A 17,180-nucleotide genomic window follows, 5' to 3' on the forward strand; every position below is an offset into this window, starting at 1 on the left:
TGCCTCTCCCCTCATCGGCCTGTCAACGTACAGATCCCAGAAATGGTCCCAATAATCCAGTAATTTAAAATTCTCCCTCCCTCACCATCTCTTCAGCCATGCATTCTCTGATTTCTGGACTCACTGGCATGGCACTAGAGTAATCCAGAGCTTACAACGTTTGAGGTTCTGTTCTTTACTCCACTGCCTAACTCCACTTCCAATTCAGGGTGGCACCAACGACACAGAACACTATCCTGATATTCTGTGCACTGCTGCAGCAATGCCTGTATGATCTTTGAACTAATGAATTTCAGAATATCATTAGGGATCATAAGAAACATGACCAGAGTAAGCCATTCAGCCCCTCAACCCTGCTCCACCATTCAATAGGATCATATCTAATCCAACCTTCCTGCATTTTTCCCATAAGCCTTGATTCCCCTACTGACCAAGAAGCTATCAATCTCAGCCTTACCCTGTTCTACATCAATGGTGCTGAGGTGGAGATAGTCAAGAGCATCAAGGGATGATCACTAACAATCTGTCCTGCTCCACCCAAATTGCACAATTGTCAAGAAAGCACAACAAAGTCTCTACTTCCTTAGGGGGCTAAAGAAATTGACATGTTCACAAACTTTTTTTAGTGATGTTTGTGGATGCACCATTTGGATGCATCACAGCATGGTATGGCAACTGTTCTTCCCAAGACCACAAAAAAAACTATAGAAAGTTGTGAACACAGTTTAGTCTATCGGGCAAAGGAGCCTCTCATCCATTGTCTCAATTTATATTTCCTGCTGCCTCAGGAAGGCAACCAACATAATCAAAGACCCCTCCCATCCTGATTATACTCTCTTTCACCCTCTTCCATTGGACAAAAGATATAAGTTTGAATACAAGTACAAACAGATTCAAGAACAGTTTTTCCCCACCCTGTTATCAGACTTTTGAATAGACCTCTCAACTGTTAATGTTGATCTCTCTCTCTGCACCTTCTCTGCAGCTGTAGCACTATGTTCTACACTCTGTTCCACTACCTTGATGCATTTTGTGTTGCACAATCTGATTGTATACCACACAACACAACATTTTTCACTCTCTCGTTAAAGTAACAACAGTAAATCAAACTCAAAATTAAACAAGGACTCTGTCCCCACAGTTCACTGTTGCAAAGAGTTCCAAGATTCACAATCCTCTGAGAGAGGAAATATATCTTTCACATAGTCAAAGAATGACACCTTTCATTCTGAGACTACATCTTCTGGGCCTAGACTCTCATGAGTGGCAACATCCTTTCTACATTTACCCAATCAAGTCTCATATGAATCCTATATGTTTCAATGAGATCACCTCTCGTTCTTCTAAATGCCACAGGTCAAGTCCCCAATCTGTTTAGCCTTTGCTCTTACAATCATCCTTTTATATCAAGGATCATCCTAGTGAACCTTCCCTGAACTGTCTCCAATGAAATCTTTCCTAAACTAGGGAAACCAAACCTGTTCACAGAACTCCTGATGTGGTCTCACCAGTACCTTGTACAGTTGCATTAACACTTCTCTACTCTTATACTCCAAACACCTTGAAATAAAAGTCAACATTCCATTAGCCTTCCTGATTACCTGCTGTACCTGTGTGCTAGCGCTCTGTGTTTCATGTACAAGTAATCCAAATCTCCTTTGGTGCAGCTTTCTGCAATGTTTCTCCAGGTAAATCATATTCTGTTCTTCTATTCTCTCTTTCAAAATTAACAACTTCACATTTTTGCACATTATACTCCATTTGCCAATCACTTGCATACTTACTTAACCTATCAATATCTGTGTGTAAACTGTTTGTATCCCTCTCACAGCTTGCTTTCCCATCTTTTTCTTGAATACCCTCATCAGTATATCTCCTGCATTCTTTCTCCCCTCCTACATGATCAGGCTGTTTGTGATGCCAGAAACAACGTTCTGTCTGCACTCTTTTGAGGAATCAGCACACTCATCAGCTTCCAAAATGCAAAACTGATTTATGAGTAGGACCCCAGGGGACTCCTACATCAACTCCCTGATTCTCTTTAACTGCCCAGCCATCACCTATTCCCTCTGTACCGCCAGCTCCTTGAGCTGCAGTGTGACCACCTCTCTAAATGTGCTATCTATGTAACTCTTGGCCTTCCAGATGTGCCACATTGTCTCCAGCCACTGTTTCAGCTTCAAAACATGGAGAACAAGTTTCTCTAATTACGATCACTTCTGGCAAACATGGTCATCCAGGACACCGGTAAGGTCCAAAACTTCCAGCATTTGACAAGCTGCACATTCCATCCAACAGCATGGTGGTACAGTGGTTAGCACTGCTGCCTCACAGCACCAGAGACCCAGGTTCAATTCCCGCCTCAGGCAACTGTCTGTGTGGAGTTTGCACAGTTTCCCCGTGTCTGCTCTGGTTTCCTCCTACATTCCCAAAAAAATGTGCAGGTTAGGTGAATTAGCCGTAGTGTTAGGTGCATTAGTCAGAGGGAAATGGGTCTGGGTGGGTTACTCTTCAGAGGGTCGGTGTGGACTTGTTGGGCTGAAGGGCCTGTATCCACACTGTAAGTAATCTAATCTACTCTAACCTCACTTGCCATGACTTAAGCTTGGATTACTTGTCAATTTTTCTAATTTCTTAATTTTAAAGATACTCCCTTTACCTTAACTTTGGTCTCCTCTTATTCTTTGACTTATTCTCTTATTCCTAGGGCGTCTCAATTAATCCCTTAATAATATCCCAGCTCTTGGACCTTGGTCTGGTCCTGCCTCCACTGTTCTATGTAGTTCACAAAACAAAAGAACAGAAAAATAAGGAAAAAAACTCACTCCCACAGTTACCAAATAGTTACACTCCACTCTCTGCAGATTGTGTTGACTTGTGTGCAGAGCTTACTCAGGTTGTAATCAGTATATAGTCAAATAAAAAGTGTGATGACAATGAATATGTATTTTATTTGTTGAGTGTAACTTTTTTTATTACTATACACTGTATATTGAATTTATTTTTCACAGACACTAATTTAAATATGACAGCTTGTATGCAGCCTGAATGCTATCTTCACAGCAGCACATGTGTAGCTAAGAGAGAACATTGTTGCTAACAAAAAGCTGTTAAACCAGTCAGAACAAGCAGTTAACTCCTCACTATGAAGTACGCGGCCTCTCCTATAAATGATCAAATCTCTTATAGACTTGAGTGGCTAATTCAAAACTAAGGCAGCTCTGAACTCCTGGCTCATGAAGCATGAGTCGTCACTGCCCCCAAAGGGCTATCAACCTGTAATGTGGACTCGAAAAATAGTTCTGCTGAATCTGAGCCATGCTTATTGTGCAACAGTGAGTACAATTTAATTTTCCCATTGTATTTTCTGCAGAATAGGATTAAGATATACTACTGCATTTTCTCATTGCCCCTCACTTAGATGACATAATGCACAAATATATCCCTGATTACTAGTAAGTCACAGATAGTTAGTAGTTACATGCAAATCAATCATTTGATTAAAGGATATTTGTAAGTTAGTACAACTGTTAATTTCAAATATGATCAACGTAGAATATTTGAATTTAAGCCCAAAATCAGCTGTATTTGGAACAACCCTATTTTATTAAAGTGTCACCAAGGAACTGTTAGTGGTTGTATTTGTATATATAAAGGGACTTCCTGCTATGTTACAGAATGGATTTTGGACATCCTGTGTTAACCAATATGATGAGTGCACAAAGCACATTCATTGCCTGCCATTTTGGAGGTTTAGACATCCATTACAAGATTTCCTTAAAGTATTCTTTGAGGTGATTGACAATATGAATGAGCCTGAGAAGTGGGCAGTTTGTCATTGAAATTTGGTGTTTGCACCAATAATAAACAACATTTTGAATTTTAGTGAGTTGTGCCAACACAACTACATCAAGCACGATTGAGGATGGTCAATAACTGCTGGCCTAGTTAACAAATCCCACATCATCTGAATGTTTTTTAAAGATATCTGACTTACCAGATCCAGAATTCAGATAGTCTTATTTGTTCTCTAAATGTTGTGTGATTTAATGTGGGAATTTATATTATCAATAAGGCAAATTGGAGCTGTAAAGAAATAAGAACTCCAACAGACTTTATGCCATTTATATTATTCATTAAATTGCAGTTGAAATGAATGCATCACTTGACAATATTAAAACCTTTAGGTGGGTAAAAGTAGGAATAATGACATTGTTGCTTCAGTAAATCATTTAAAGGAGATCTAAGTAAGATTATATCTTGCCACCAAAAGCATTACCAACTATACTAACGGTGTTTTTACATTACAGGAAGAAAGCATGGTTTTGATTCTGTGATAACATGCAATCTCAAAGAGTACTGTAAGGAAAATTTATTAATTTTTTAAAATGCCAGTGGAATTGATAACGGTTTGAAAAGGGCAGCTGGGAGGTGGCACCAATTGTAAAGGGATACCCAGCAGTAACAACAGGAAGTCATATGTTCAGGAAAATGGAGAGCTGGTGGATGATAGTAACTAGCAGAAAGAGACAGAAAGGTGAGCACAAAATTCATGTGAAGAAATTCCAGCTATCAACAAAAAAAAAGGTGGCTTCCTGTTTGGCAGTAAGAAAAATATAATTCCAGAAGCTCTTCGAGAAGTGACATATGGTCGTGTGAAAAATTCATAGCATAAGTAATGCTCTGGTTAAACAGTGGCATAAGTATCTCAGGCACATAAAAGATGTGAGAGTTTGTTACATAGGACCAATTCATAAACTGGGTTTTGATGATTGTATGATAGAAACTGGAAAGCTATTTTATCTAGTCTGACATGCCCCAAATAAAAGAGTGTTGGTAGACACAAGTTGTTTCAACAAGGCATATCTGGGGATCTGAGACGGAATATCGATCTGCTGTTGAATACAGTTCAAAGGCCAAATCAGTTGAGTTTTGACACATTCTTGCAGGGAAATATACAAATGATTTCAGTTGCATAACATGCATTTCTGTATCAATTATTTCATGTAAAATTTCCATTTTTAATTGAAGTGTCATTTATAGAATCATAGAGTCAAAGAGGTGAACAGCACGGAAACAGACCCTTTGGTCCAACTTGTCCATGCCGACCAGATATCCCAACCCAATCTAGTCCCATCTGTCAGCACCCGGTCCACGTCCTTTAAAACCCTTCCTATTCATTTACCACCTAGAAGCCTCTTAAATGTTGCAATCGTACTGGTCTCCACTATTTCCCCTTAAGTTGCCCCTTACATCTCTTTTATATTTTTTCCCCTCTCACCCTAAACCTATGCCCTCTAGTTCTGTACTCCCCAACCCAAAGAAAAGACCTTGTCTATTTATCCTATCCATGCCCCTCATAACTTTGTAAACCTCTATAAGGTCACCCCTCAGCCTCCGACGCTCCAGGGAAAAAAGTGCCCTCTCCCTATACCTCAAATCCTGCAACCTTGGTAACTTCCTTGTAAATCTTTTCTGATTCTGGGGATCTATTCACCTTAATGCATTTTAAAACATCCAGCACCTCTTCCTCTGTAATATGGACATTTTCCAAAATGCCACTGTTTATTTCCCCACAGTCTATATCTTCTATTGCCTTCTCCACAGTAAACACTAATGCAAAGTACTCATTTGGTATCTCCCCTGTCTCCTACGATTCCACACATAGGCTGCCTTACTGATCTTTGAGTGGCCCTATTCTCTCCCTAGTTATCCTTTTGTCCTTAATGTTTTTAGATCATAGAGTCATAGTCAATCTTAGTCCCACCTGCCATCACCCAGCCCATATCCCTTCAAACCCTACCTATTCCTATATTCATGCAAACGCCTTTTAAATATTGCAATTGTATAAGTCTCCACCACTTCTTCTGGCAGCTCATTCCTTACACGTACCACCTTCTGCGTGAAAGAGTTGCCCCTCAGGTATCATTTATAATTTTCCCCTCTCAACTTAAAACTATGCCCTCTAGTTCTGGACTCACCCATCCGAGGGAAAAGACTTTGTCTATTTATCCTATCCATACCCCTCATGATTTTGTAAACCTCTATGAAGTCATCCCTTAGTCTCCAACGCTCCAGGGAAAACAGCCCCAGCCTGTTCAGCCTCTCCCTATAGCTCAAATCCTCCAACCCTGGCAACATCCTTGTAAATCTTTTCTGAACCCTTTCAAGTTTCACAACATCTTTCTGATAGGAAGGAGACCAGAATTGCATGCAATATTCCAACAGTGGCCTAGCCAATGTCCTATACAGCCACAACATGACCTCCCAACTCCTGTACCCAATATTTCGACCAATAAAGGAAAGCATACCAAATGCCTTCTTCATTATCCTATCTATCTACAGCTCTACTTTCAAGGAGCAATGAACCTATACTCCAAGGTCTCTTTGTTGAGCAACACTCCCTAGGACCTTACCATTAAGTGTATCAGTCCTGCTAAGATTTGGTTTCCCAAAATGTAGAACCTCGCACTTATCTGAATTAAACTCCATCTGCCATTTCCCAGCCTTTGGCCCATCTGATCAAAGTCCCATTGTAATCTGAGGTAATCTTCTTCGCTGCCTACTACACCTCCAATTTTGGTATCATCTGCAAACTTATTAACTATATGTCTTATGCTCACATCCAAATCATTTAAATAAATGACGAAAAGAAGTGGACCCAGGACTGATCCTTGTGACACTCCACTGGTCTCAGGCCTCCAGTCTGAAAAACAACCCTCCACCACAACCCTCTGAGCCAGTTCTGTATCCAAATGGCTAGTTCTCCTTGTATTCCATCAGATCTAACTTTGCTCACCAGTCTCCCATGGGGAACCTTGTTGAACGCCTTCCTGAAGTCCATATAGATCATATCTACCACTCTGCCCTCATCGATACTCTTTGTTACTTCTTCAAAAAATTCAATCAAGTTTGTGAGACATGTTTTCCCACACACAAAGCCATGTTGACTATCCCTAATTAATCCTTACCTTTCCAATATATGTACATCCTGTCCCTCAGGATTCCCTCCACAACTTGCCCACCACCAACTTCAGGCTCACTGGTCTATAGTTCCCTGGCTTATCCTTAAACAGTGGAACCACATTAGCCAATCTCAAGTCTTCTGACACCTCACCTGTGATTATCGATGATACAAATATTTTAATAAGATGCCCAGTAATCACTTCCCCAGCCTCCCACAGAGTTCTAGGGTATACCTGACCAGGTCCTGAGGACTTATCCACCTTTATGCATTTCAAGATATCTAGCACATTCTCCTCTGTAGTATGGGCATTTTTCAAGATGTCACTATCTATGACCCTACATCCTATATCTTCCATGTCCTTTCCCACAGTAAATACTGATGCAAAATACTATTTGTAGAATCCCTTTGGGATTTTCCTTAAACCTATTTGCTAAAGCTATCTCATGTCCACTTTTTGCTCTCCTTTTTCCCTCTTCACTATACTCCTACTGCCTTTATGCTCTTCTAAGGATTCACTTGATCTCTGCTGTCTATACTTGACACATGCTTCCTTCTTTCTCTTAACCTAACCCTTAATTTCTCCAGTTATCCATCATCCCCTAAATCTACCAGCCTTTCCTTTCACCCTGACAGGAATATACTGTCTCTGGAATCTTGTTATCTCATTTTTGAAGGTTTTCCATTTGCCAGCTGTCCCTTTCCTTGTGTACATTTGCCCTAAATAAATTTTTGAAAGTTCTTGCTCAAAATTAGCCTTCCTCAAATTTAGAACTTAAACTTTTAGATCCGGTCTATTCTTTTCCATCTGTACTTTACAATTAATAATATTATGGTCGCTGGCCCGAAAGTCATAAAGTCATAGAATCATAGAAATATAAGCTTGGAAACAGACCTCAGTCCAACTCGTTCATGCCGATCAGATATCCCAACCCAATCTTGTCCCACCAGTCAGCTCCCAGCCCACATCCCTCTAAACCCTTCCTATCCATATACCCATCCAGATGCCTTTTAAATGTTGCAATTGTAGCAGCCTCCACAACTTCCTCTGGCAGCTCATTCCATACACATACCACCCTCTGTGTGAAAAACTTGTCCCTTCGGTCTCTTTTATATCTTTCCCCTCTCACCCTAAACCTATGCCCTATAGTTCTGGACTCCTCCACTCCAGGGAAGAGGCTTTGTCTATTTCTTCTATCCATGCCTCTCATGACTTTATAAACCTTTATAAGATCACCCTTCAGCATCCGGTGATGCAGGGAAAATAGTCCCAGCTTACTTCACCTCACCCTATAGCTCAAATCCTCCAACCCTGACAATATCGTTGTAAATCTTTTCTGAACCCTTTCAAGTTTTACAACATCCTTCCGATAGGAAGGAGACCAGAATTGCATGCAATATTCCAACAGTGGCCTAACCAATGTCCAGTAGAGCCGCAACATGACCTCACAACTCTTGTACTCAATACTCTGAGCAGTAAAGGAAAGCATACCAAAGTGCAACCCCATTGACACCTCAGTCTCCTGCTCTGCCTTATTTCCCAAGAGTAGGTCAAGTTTTTTACCTTCTCTGGTAGGTACATCCACATACTGAATCAGAAAGTTTTCTTAACAAATTCCTCTCTATCTAAGCCCATAACACTATGGCAGTGCCAGTCTATGTTTGGAAAGTTAAAATCCCCTGCCATAACCACTCTATTATTCTTCCAGGTAACTGACATTGCAACACAAACTTGTTTCTCAATTTCTACTGACTGTTGCGGGGGGGGGGGGTCGATAATACTATCCCAATAAGGTGATCATCCCTTTTTTATTTCGCAGTAACACCCAAATAACTTACCAAATAATGTATTCTCAGGAATATTCTCCCTAAGTACTGCCATAATGTTATCCTTTCATCTAAAAAGCCACTCCATCTCCTCTCTGACTTTGCTTTCTATTCTTTCTGTAGCATTTGTATCCTAGAACATTAAACTGCCAGTCCTGTCCATCCCTGAATCATGTCTCTGCAATTGCCATGACATCCCAGTCTCATGTTCCTAACCATACCCTGAGTTCATCTGCCTTCCCTGTTAAGAGTAGGGTGCTGGAAAAGCACAGCAGGTCAGGCAGCATCAGAGGAGCAGGAGACTTGACCTTTCAGGCATAAGCCCTCCATCAAGATGAAGGGCTTATACATGAAAAGTTGATTCTCCTGCTTTTCGATGCTGCCTGGCCTGCTGTGCTTTTCCAACACCACACTCTCGACTCTGAGCTCCAGTATTTGCAGTCCTCATGTTCTACCTGCTTTCCCTGTTACGCCTCTTGCAAGGAAATAAATGCAGTTTAACTTATCAGTCCTACATTGTTGTCTGCTTAGTTCCTGCCTGCCCTGATTGCTTGACTCACTTCTTTTCTCAACTGTACCAGTCTCAGACTGATCTCTTTCCTCACTATCTCCCTGAGTCCCATTTCACCCTAACCGTACCAGTTTAAATCCTCCCAAGCAGCCCTAGCAAATCTCCCTGCCAGTATATTATCCTTATCTCTCCCTATGTAATTAGTTCCAATGTGTACAGTCACCTCCTGCTGGTCTGTCTCCCCTTGAGAACAATCTGCACCCTCTCTGAAATATCCTTGATCTTGCCACCAGGGAGGCAACACACCATTCTGATTGTTCGCTGCCAGCTGTCTGTCTGTGCCTCTGATTAGAGAGCCACTCATCTAACCATGCTAATACCTTGCTTCTACTATGATGGGCCCTTATCTTACTCAGCAGCCTCCCTGTCCGTCACCTTGTCAAAGGTCTTCTGGAGGTTCAAGTAGATAATATCCATTGGTTCTTCTTAGTTTAAACCACTCATTACTTACTCAAAAAATCCTAACAGATTTGTCAGGCATGACCTCCCCTTGATGAAACTATGCTGACGTTTGCTCTATTTTACTATGTACTTCCAAGTATTCAGAAATCTCATCCTTCATAATGGACTCAAAAATTTCATCAACGACCGAGATCAGGTTAATCGGCTGGTAATTTCCTGCCTTTTGCCTTACTCCCTTCTGAAACAGGGGAGTTACATTAGTGGCTTTTTCCAGTCTTTTGGGACCCTGCATGAATCCAGTGATACCTGAAAGATCACTACAAAGCCTCCACTATCGCTTCAGCTATCTCTTTCAGAACTCCAGTCCAAATGATTTATCCGCCTTCAGACCTTTCAGTTTTTCTGACACCTACCCCTTGGTGATGGCCGTCATAGTCACATCTACCCCCTGACCCTCATGAAGTTTTGGAATGTTACCTGTGTCTTCCACCATGAAGACTAACACAAAGTTCAGTTCTTCCGCTATTCCTTTGTTCCCCATTACTATTTCTTCATTGTCATTTTCCAACGGTCCAATCTCCACTTTTGCCTCTCTTTTGCCCTCTACATATCTAAAGAAATCCTTGCAATTTTGTTTTATATTACTGGCTAGCTTCCCCACATATTTAATTTTCTCCCTCTTTTTTCCTTTTTTTAGTTGCCTTCTGTTGGTCTTTGCAAGCTTCCTAATCTTCTTGCTTCCCATTGCCCTTTGCCACATTATATGCTTTCTCTTTTGCTTTTAAGCTGTCCCTGATTTCACTTGTCGGCCACGGTTGCCTCATCTCCCTTTAGTATGCTTCTTTTTCCTGGGGGTGAATTTTTGCTGTGTCTCCCGAGTTACTTCCAGAAATCCTTGCCATTACTGTTCCACCCGTCCTTCCTGCTAGGCTCCTCTCCCAGTCAATTCTGGTCAACTCCTCCCTCAGGCCTTGGCTGTTGCCTTTATTCAACTATCATACTGTTACATCTGATTCCAGCTTCTCCCTCTCAAATTGCAGAGTAAATTCTCTAACATTATGGTCACTGCACCTAAAGGTTCCTTCACCTTAAGCTCCCTTATCACATCTGCCTCATTGCACACCACTAAATCCAGAACTGCATTCTCCCCAATGGCCTCCAACACAAGCAGCTCCAAAAAGCCATTTCGTGGACATTCCATCAATTCCTTTTCTTGCTATTCACTGCCAACCTGATTTTCCCAGTCCACCTACATATTGAAGCATCCATGATCATTATAACCTTGCCTTTTTCACACACTTTTGTTTCTCCTGGTGTACCTTGCGCCCCACATCCTAACTACTGTTTGGAGGCCTGTACATAACTCCCATTAAGGTTTTCTTTTACCTTTGCGGTTCCTCAACTCAACGCACACAGATTCCCCATCATCTGACCCTATGTCATTTTGTGCTATCGATTTAATTTCATTTCTTACTAATAAGGCAATCCTACTCCCTCTGTCCACCTGTCTTTTTAATAGGATATATATCCGTGGATGTTTATCAGTGATTGAATAAATCAGCTCGGATCCAATTATATTGCTAGTCACGTCACTTTACCATAATTTTTAATGTTGAATTTGCTCATATTTTTGATTCCTTCTTCAAATGTATGGTGTTGAGATTTCACACATCAGTCTGTGAATTGAAATGATAACGTTGTTTTTGTATAAAAAGGGTGATTGCTAATTATGAAGTAACACAGCTCCGAACAGTGCAGATTTAAAATTAAATATAGTTTCAGAATTGTGGATGAGTTTCATAGATCTCTGCACTTAAACTATTGTTGTTCATCAATTTTGTCAATAATATAGCGAAGGTTCAATTTAAACCATTCTTAATTCATGGATAATGAAATAAATGAGCAGAGGGTTAATAATTTAGACCAAATCAATAAGATTCAGACTACAATAGATAAATTATGTGAATGGTACTTGCATGGTTAATGCTATTCATCCTGGACATGCAGAATCTCATGTCTTTTTGGTAAGCAAACTCAAGACAAGTTTAAAGAACGCATGGATGTCTTTTGAAGTTAACAGATCAAGTCAATGACCATGCGACTATACGATGTAAACGCAGAAGTAGGCGATTTGACCCATTGTGTCAATTCAGATTTCAGTCAGATCATGGATCTCTGATAATCCTCAAGTCTACTTTCTTATCTTATCCCCATAACTCTTGATTCTGTTATTGATTAAAAAATCTGTTGATCTCAACCTTGAATATACTGAATGATTCAGCTTCGTTGGCACTCTGCTGTAAAGAATTCCACAGATTTACTGCCCTCTGATAGAAGAAATTCCACCTGGTATCTGTCTTAAATATGCAACCCCATTTTTCTGAATTATGCCACCTTCTCAAAGGGGAAACAACCTTACCACATCTACCCTGTCAAGTGCCCCATAACTCTTCTATGTTTCAATAAGATATCCTCTCATTCTTTCAAACTCCAATGTGTACAAACCCAATCTGCTCAATCATACCTCATAAGAATATCCATACATACCCAGAATCAACCTAGTGAACCTTCTCTGGACTGCCTCCATTAGATCTTTTGACAATATTAGGGAGATGCTGAGGGAATAAGAACAATCACACAGTAAAACAGGAAGTTTATTTTCCATAAGAAAGAGGGACAGCATGGAGCCATCAGGTTTGGCACCAAGCACTACCACCCAGGCTTCACAAATGAATATCTCCAAACTTGCAACATTATCCCCACTGTAATGATGTCTAAGGGAGTATATGATAATAAATCCATTTTAAAATGGGCGATGGTCCTTTGAACTCAATATTTGTTAAACTGCAACTCATTAGACATACCAGTTAGGTCAGAGTTTTTATCTCTGATTTTCAGTATCTGCAGTTCTTTCAGTTTTCATAAAAGTAGAGATAGTTTCCTACAATTGGAGGGAGTTGGTGAGACCATATATTTAAACTGTGCATAGTGTTAGCCTCCTTATTTAAGACATTAAAGGATATTACTGCATTAGAAGCAGTTCAGGGAAGATTCATTCAACTGGTTTTTGTGAACAAAGCCCATATGAAGGGATTTGATAGAGTGGATCTTCAAAAGATGTCATCATTTGTGGGAAGACGAGAACACAGTTTAAAAGTAAGAGGTCTCTCATTTAAAACTGGGATATGGAGAAATATTTTCCTTTCAGAGGGTTGTGAATCTGTGAACCTCTCTTCCAAGAGAACAGTAGAGGCAGTGTCATTGAATGTTCTTATAGCAGAGATAGATAGATTATTAACTACCAAGGGTGTCAAAGAGTACTAGGGGTAGCCAGAATTTCAGTTGATGATTATCTTTTGATAGAGGCGTGTCCAACATTCTAAAGAAAATAGTTAAATGGATGTAAGACCATAAGATATAAGAGTAGAATTAGGCCATTTGACCCATCAAAGCCCATTCAATCATGTCTAGTATGTTTCTCAACCCCATTCTCTTGCCTTCCCCCCACAACCCTTGAATCTATTACTGGCCAAAGACTCAACCTCCACCGCCTTCTGTGGTAATGAGTTACACAAAATAACAACTCCCTGACTGAAGAAATTCCTCCTCATTTCAGTTCTAAAGGGTCAGCCCTTCATTCTGGGGTCTTTCCTATTCATAGAAATATCTTCTCCATATTCACTCTATCCCAACTTCTCAATATTCTGTAAGTTTCAATATGATCCACCATCATCCTTCTAAATTTCATCAAGTACAGACCCAGAGTCATCAACTGCTTCTCATACATAAAGCTCTTCATTCCCAGAATCATTCTTGTAAAGCTCCTCTGAGCCCCCTCCAAGGCCAGCACATCTTCCTTCAATATGGGTCCCAAAACTACTCACAGTATTCCAAATGCAGTCTGACAGAGCCTTAAACTGCCTCACCAGTACGTCTTTTCTCTTATTTCTAACCCCCTTGAAAAGAATGCTAATATTGCATTTGCCTTCCTAATTGCCAACTGAAACTGTATGTTAACCAAAAAATAATCCTGAACTAGGACTCCTTTTGTGCTTCAGATTTCTGAAGCCTTTCCCTATTTAGAAAAGTCTAAGCCTCTATTCTTCCTACCAAAGTGCATAATCTGACACTGTAGTCCATCTGCCACTTTTTTGCACATGCTCCAAGCCTGTTGTCACAAAGCTGGTCCTTATTTTCTAAAAGCTGTTCCTTTTCTCAAGGATACTGTGTCCTTAGATTTTTTTTTCAGAGAGGTCGTAAACCAGCTCCGGATTCCGATTAGACTGGTTTGGTAGAGAGATAAAAATGAATTGAAAGACCTTTTTGTTTATATGTCAACAAATGAGACTTCATGCCAAAGTTGTCATGTTTTAGAAGTGACCTGTATAATGAAAGGGGAGTGGTCAGTTCTCTAGCTGAACAGTTCAGTCCAGAATTAGTTAGGAGTTCAGCTGTGTGGAAACAGGTTGCGAAACTCTCCCTCTTCTCTTTCTGCCCTTCTAACTTCAACTTTCTCTTTGGTAGTAATGAACCTATTCAATTTACATGTAGACCAGACTAATTAAACTAATGTTCATGCTCTGAAGGATGAATTCCTGGAGTATCTATGAAACGGGTTTCTTGAATCATACATTGTGGATCCAAATAAGGATCGTTTTGTTTTGGCTATAACATTATGCATTGAAAAGGACCTAATTAATAAACTTGTTACAAAGGAGTCTTTTGGAAATAGTAACCATAATATGATAGACCACAACAGAGGAACATTCCTTTTAAGGCACAAATACCCAAAGGGAAAGTTAAATAAACTATGTTTAACAAAATAAGTTAAAATATGTTACATCAAAGGAAGTGGTCTACAATTATGTCAGAAAAAGTGGTGTGACTAAGGACTGGGGGATTGTCAAGCCAACAATGGAGGATATGCACTGATTTTATAAATACTTGGATTTAAAACTTTTGCTGATTTGTTCTCTCCCTAAATTTGGATATTATATCCCTTTTTAGCTGTCAAGGTGTTGAAATGTTTCAGCTTGAGTGAAACAATTCCACACAGCCCAGGGACTGAAGCTGTCTTGTACCTGAGCTGTTTGGCAATGTAGCATATCAATAATGGTATCTGGCACTGTGCAATCAGGATGGTGGGATAAAAAAACTTTATTGAAGATACTTAATAATCACTTTGTTCTGCTTAAACCTTTGTAATTCATCATTTGGGTTTTGAAATTTTATTTCTTTATCAATGGCTTTAGAGCACAATATTGTGAAGGAAAATCAAATGGCTGATCATAATTGTAGTATCATTTTAAAAAAATGTACCCTTACTTATTTCATCCATTTCCAACTGCCATTTTCAAAAGGTTAAACCACAAATTATCCTTCACACTGTAAAGGTTAGAAGTGTTAAATCATGGTTTTTAAAAATAATTTGAAGGCTGGATTTCAGGCAGGCATCAGGCTGTACTACTGATCAATAAAATGTCAGAATACTCATTACATCAATGCTGCTAAAAGGAGAAAAATTGCAGGATTCAAAAGGCATGAAGGGTTCCATTATACCACTACAATAAATGTGACCTTTGGGCTACAGGTTTATTTATTGTGTATCCCTGTTTCAAAATGTACTGTACTTTTACTTCTGCTGACAGCCCATCATTTTATATCTCTATCGAGTTAGGTTGAATTGAATGGTGATATCTCTGTTTATTTTCCAGGCTCTGTTCACAAGCTTCTATCATCACAATGCTGCAAGATAACTCTGTGTAGATTTTATTGGCTGGAATTCAGACCGTTGACCTGTGTCCTGGATGGCTGCCAACAATGCTGTTAGAGCTGAGTTAGACTATCTCCCTAAAGGGTAATTACAGCAGATTTCCAGAGGCATATTTGTATTATAAAGTATGCATTTTTGAGAAACTTTCACCGACAGTTTACATACCAGTTGAAAAATATTGTTAATTATATCATTATGAAATATACTTTGATTTTTTAAATTTAATTTTGATATCTAAATAACTTTATTAAATGTTTTAAGTGGTAAAATGCTTTGCAAAAAAAAAATTACAACTATATTTATTAGAGAGAAGACAATAAATCTGCTCAGACTTCTCAGAGAGTTAATCTTTCCAGGAAATGGACAATAATAAAGGTTTAGGAGTAGCGAGGGAAGTGAGATGGAATGTTTTCAAAAGTATCGTAACACAGTTGTCATTTACATTACTCGCACAGGTCTATGAAGTAAGTAGGATTAATTGGTTTGAGAAATAATTAAATGAACTCCTTGATGAGACAAAGAATTATGAAACATAGAGAAGAGGGTGAATGTGTTTGATGTATAGTAGCATTTGTCCTGTAGGGATGCCTGCAGTGAGTCAAAGGAGTTAATGTACACTGACAATAGTTCTTCCATGAACGGGATGGTGATTGAATAATCACAATTGCTGCTTTTTGGCATTTTAGGGATTTGGCAACAATTGTTTTTCTTGATGATTGCAGGTGTGATTTCTTTTTTTATTTTCACGAATGAGTGACATCTTTTAACACACTACTTCATGTTTTAAACCATTTGTGTTAAAGCTGGTAATATGGTTTAATAAAAGATGCAACGTATAAGATACCAAAGGTAGTAGATTTTTCTAACTGTCCCATGCATTGCTATTGCCCTATTAAACATCAATGATGATCTGCAAAACTATATTTCAACTTATTAACTCATCATCCCTGAGTTTGCTGATCTATGCAGGCTCCTCGTTCTACAATGCCCAGTTTTGAAATGAACAGCCTTGTGTTCCAATTGTAGCCTCAATCCTTCCTAATTCCTATAACACACTTTAAGCCCTACAACCCTTTGAAAACTGTTGTCCTCTTTTGCATTGCCCATTCCTTCAAACTACCACCAATTGTGTGCTTTCACCTGTTTAGACCCAAAGCTCTGGAATTTCCTCCTTAAACTTATTGATTCTGTCCACTTTTAGAGCATTTATAGAGTCATATAGCACAGAAACAGACACCCTGAAGACTCACCACTTTGACTCAGCGTCTAATAGCTTATCCTAATATCTCCTTTGTCTCTGTCTTAAGTTTTGTTTGATTATGCTCCAGTGGTCCCCGGAATTACAGGTACCAGAGTTCAGCCAATTCAATTCACTCCACATGATATCAAGAAACAGTTGGAGACACTGGGTAGTGCAAAGATTACAGGCCCTAACAACATTCTGGCAGTAGTACTGAAGACTTGTGCTCCCAAACTTGCTGCTCCCCTAACCAAGCTGTTCCAGTACAACACTGGCAACTAACCAACAGTGTGGACAATTGCCCAGGTATGTCCATTTACATAAAAAGCAGGACAAATCCAACCCAGTCAATTATTGCCTTGTCAGTCTACTCTCAATCATCAGTAAAGTGATGGAAGGTGAC

The 17,180-nt window shown here is 39.6% G+C and overlaps 1 long non-coding RNA gene across 1 annotated transcript in view; it reads left to right on the forward strand.

Moving 5' to 3' along the window:
• LOC132818380 (uncharacterized) overlaps nucleotides 1–17,180 on the forward strand; it is a 126,265-nt gene that overhangs the window by 85,943 nt on the left and 23,142 nt on the right. The window contains exon 2 of the long non-coding RNA XR_009644990.1: nucleotides 15,479–15,621. This is a non-coding gene — a long non-coding RNA (uncharacterized LOC132818380). The remainder of the gene's footprint in view (nucleotides 1–15,478; nucleotides 15,622–17,180) is intronic.

Source organism: Hemiscyllium ocellatum, chromosome 1 (genome assembly GCF_020745735.1).
Source record: "Hemiscyllium ocellatum isolate sHemOce1 chromosome 1, sHemOce1.pat.X.cur, whole genome shotgun sequence".
In the NCBI taxonomy this organism is placed as follows: domain Eukaryota; kingdom Metazoa; phylum Chordata; class Chondrichthyes; order Orectolobiformes; family Hemiscylliidae; genus Hemiscyllium; species Hemiscyllium ocellatum.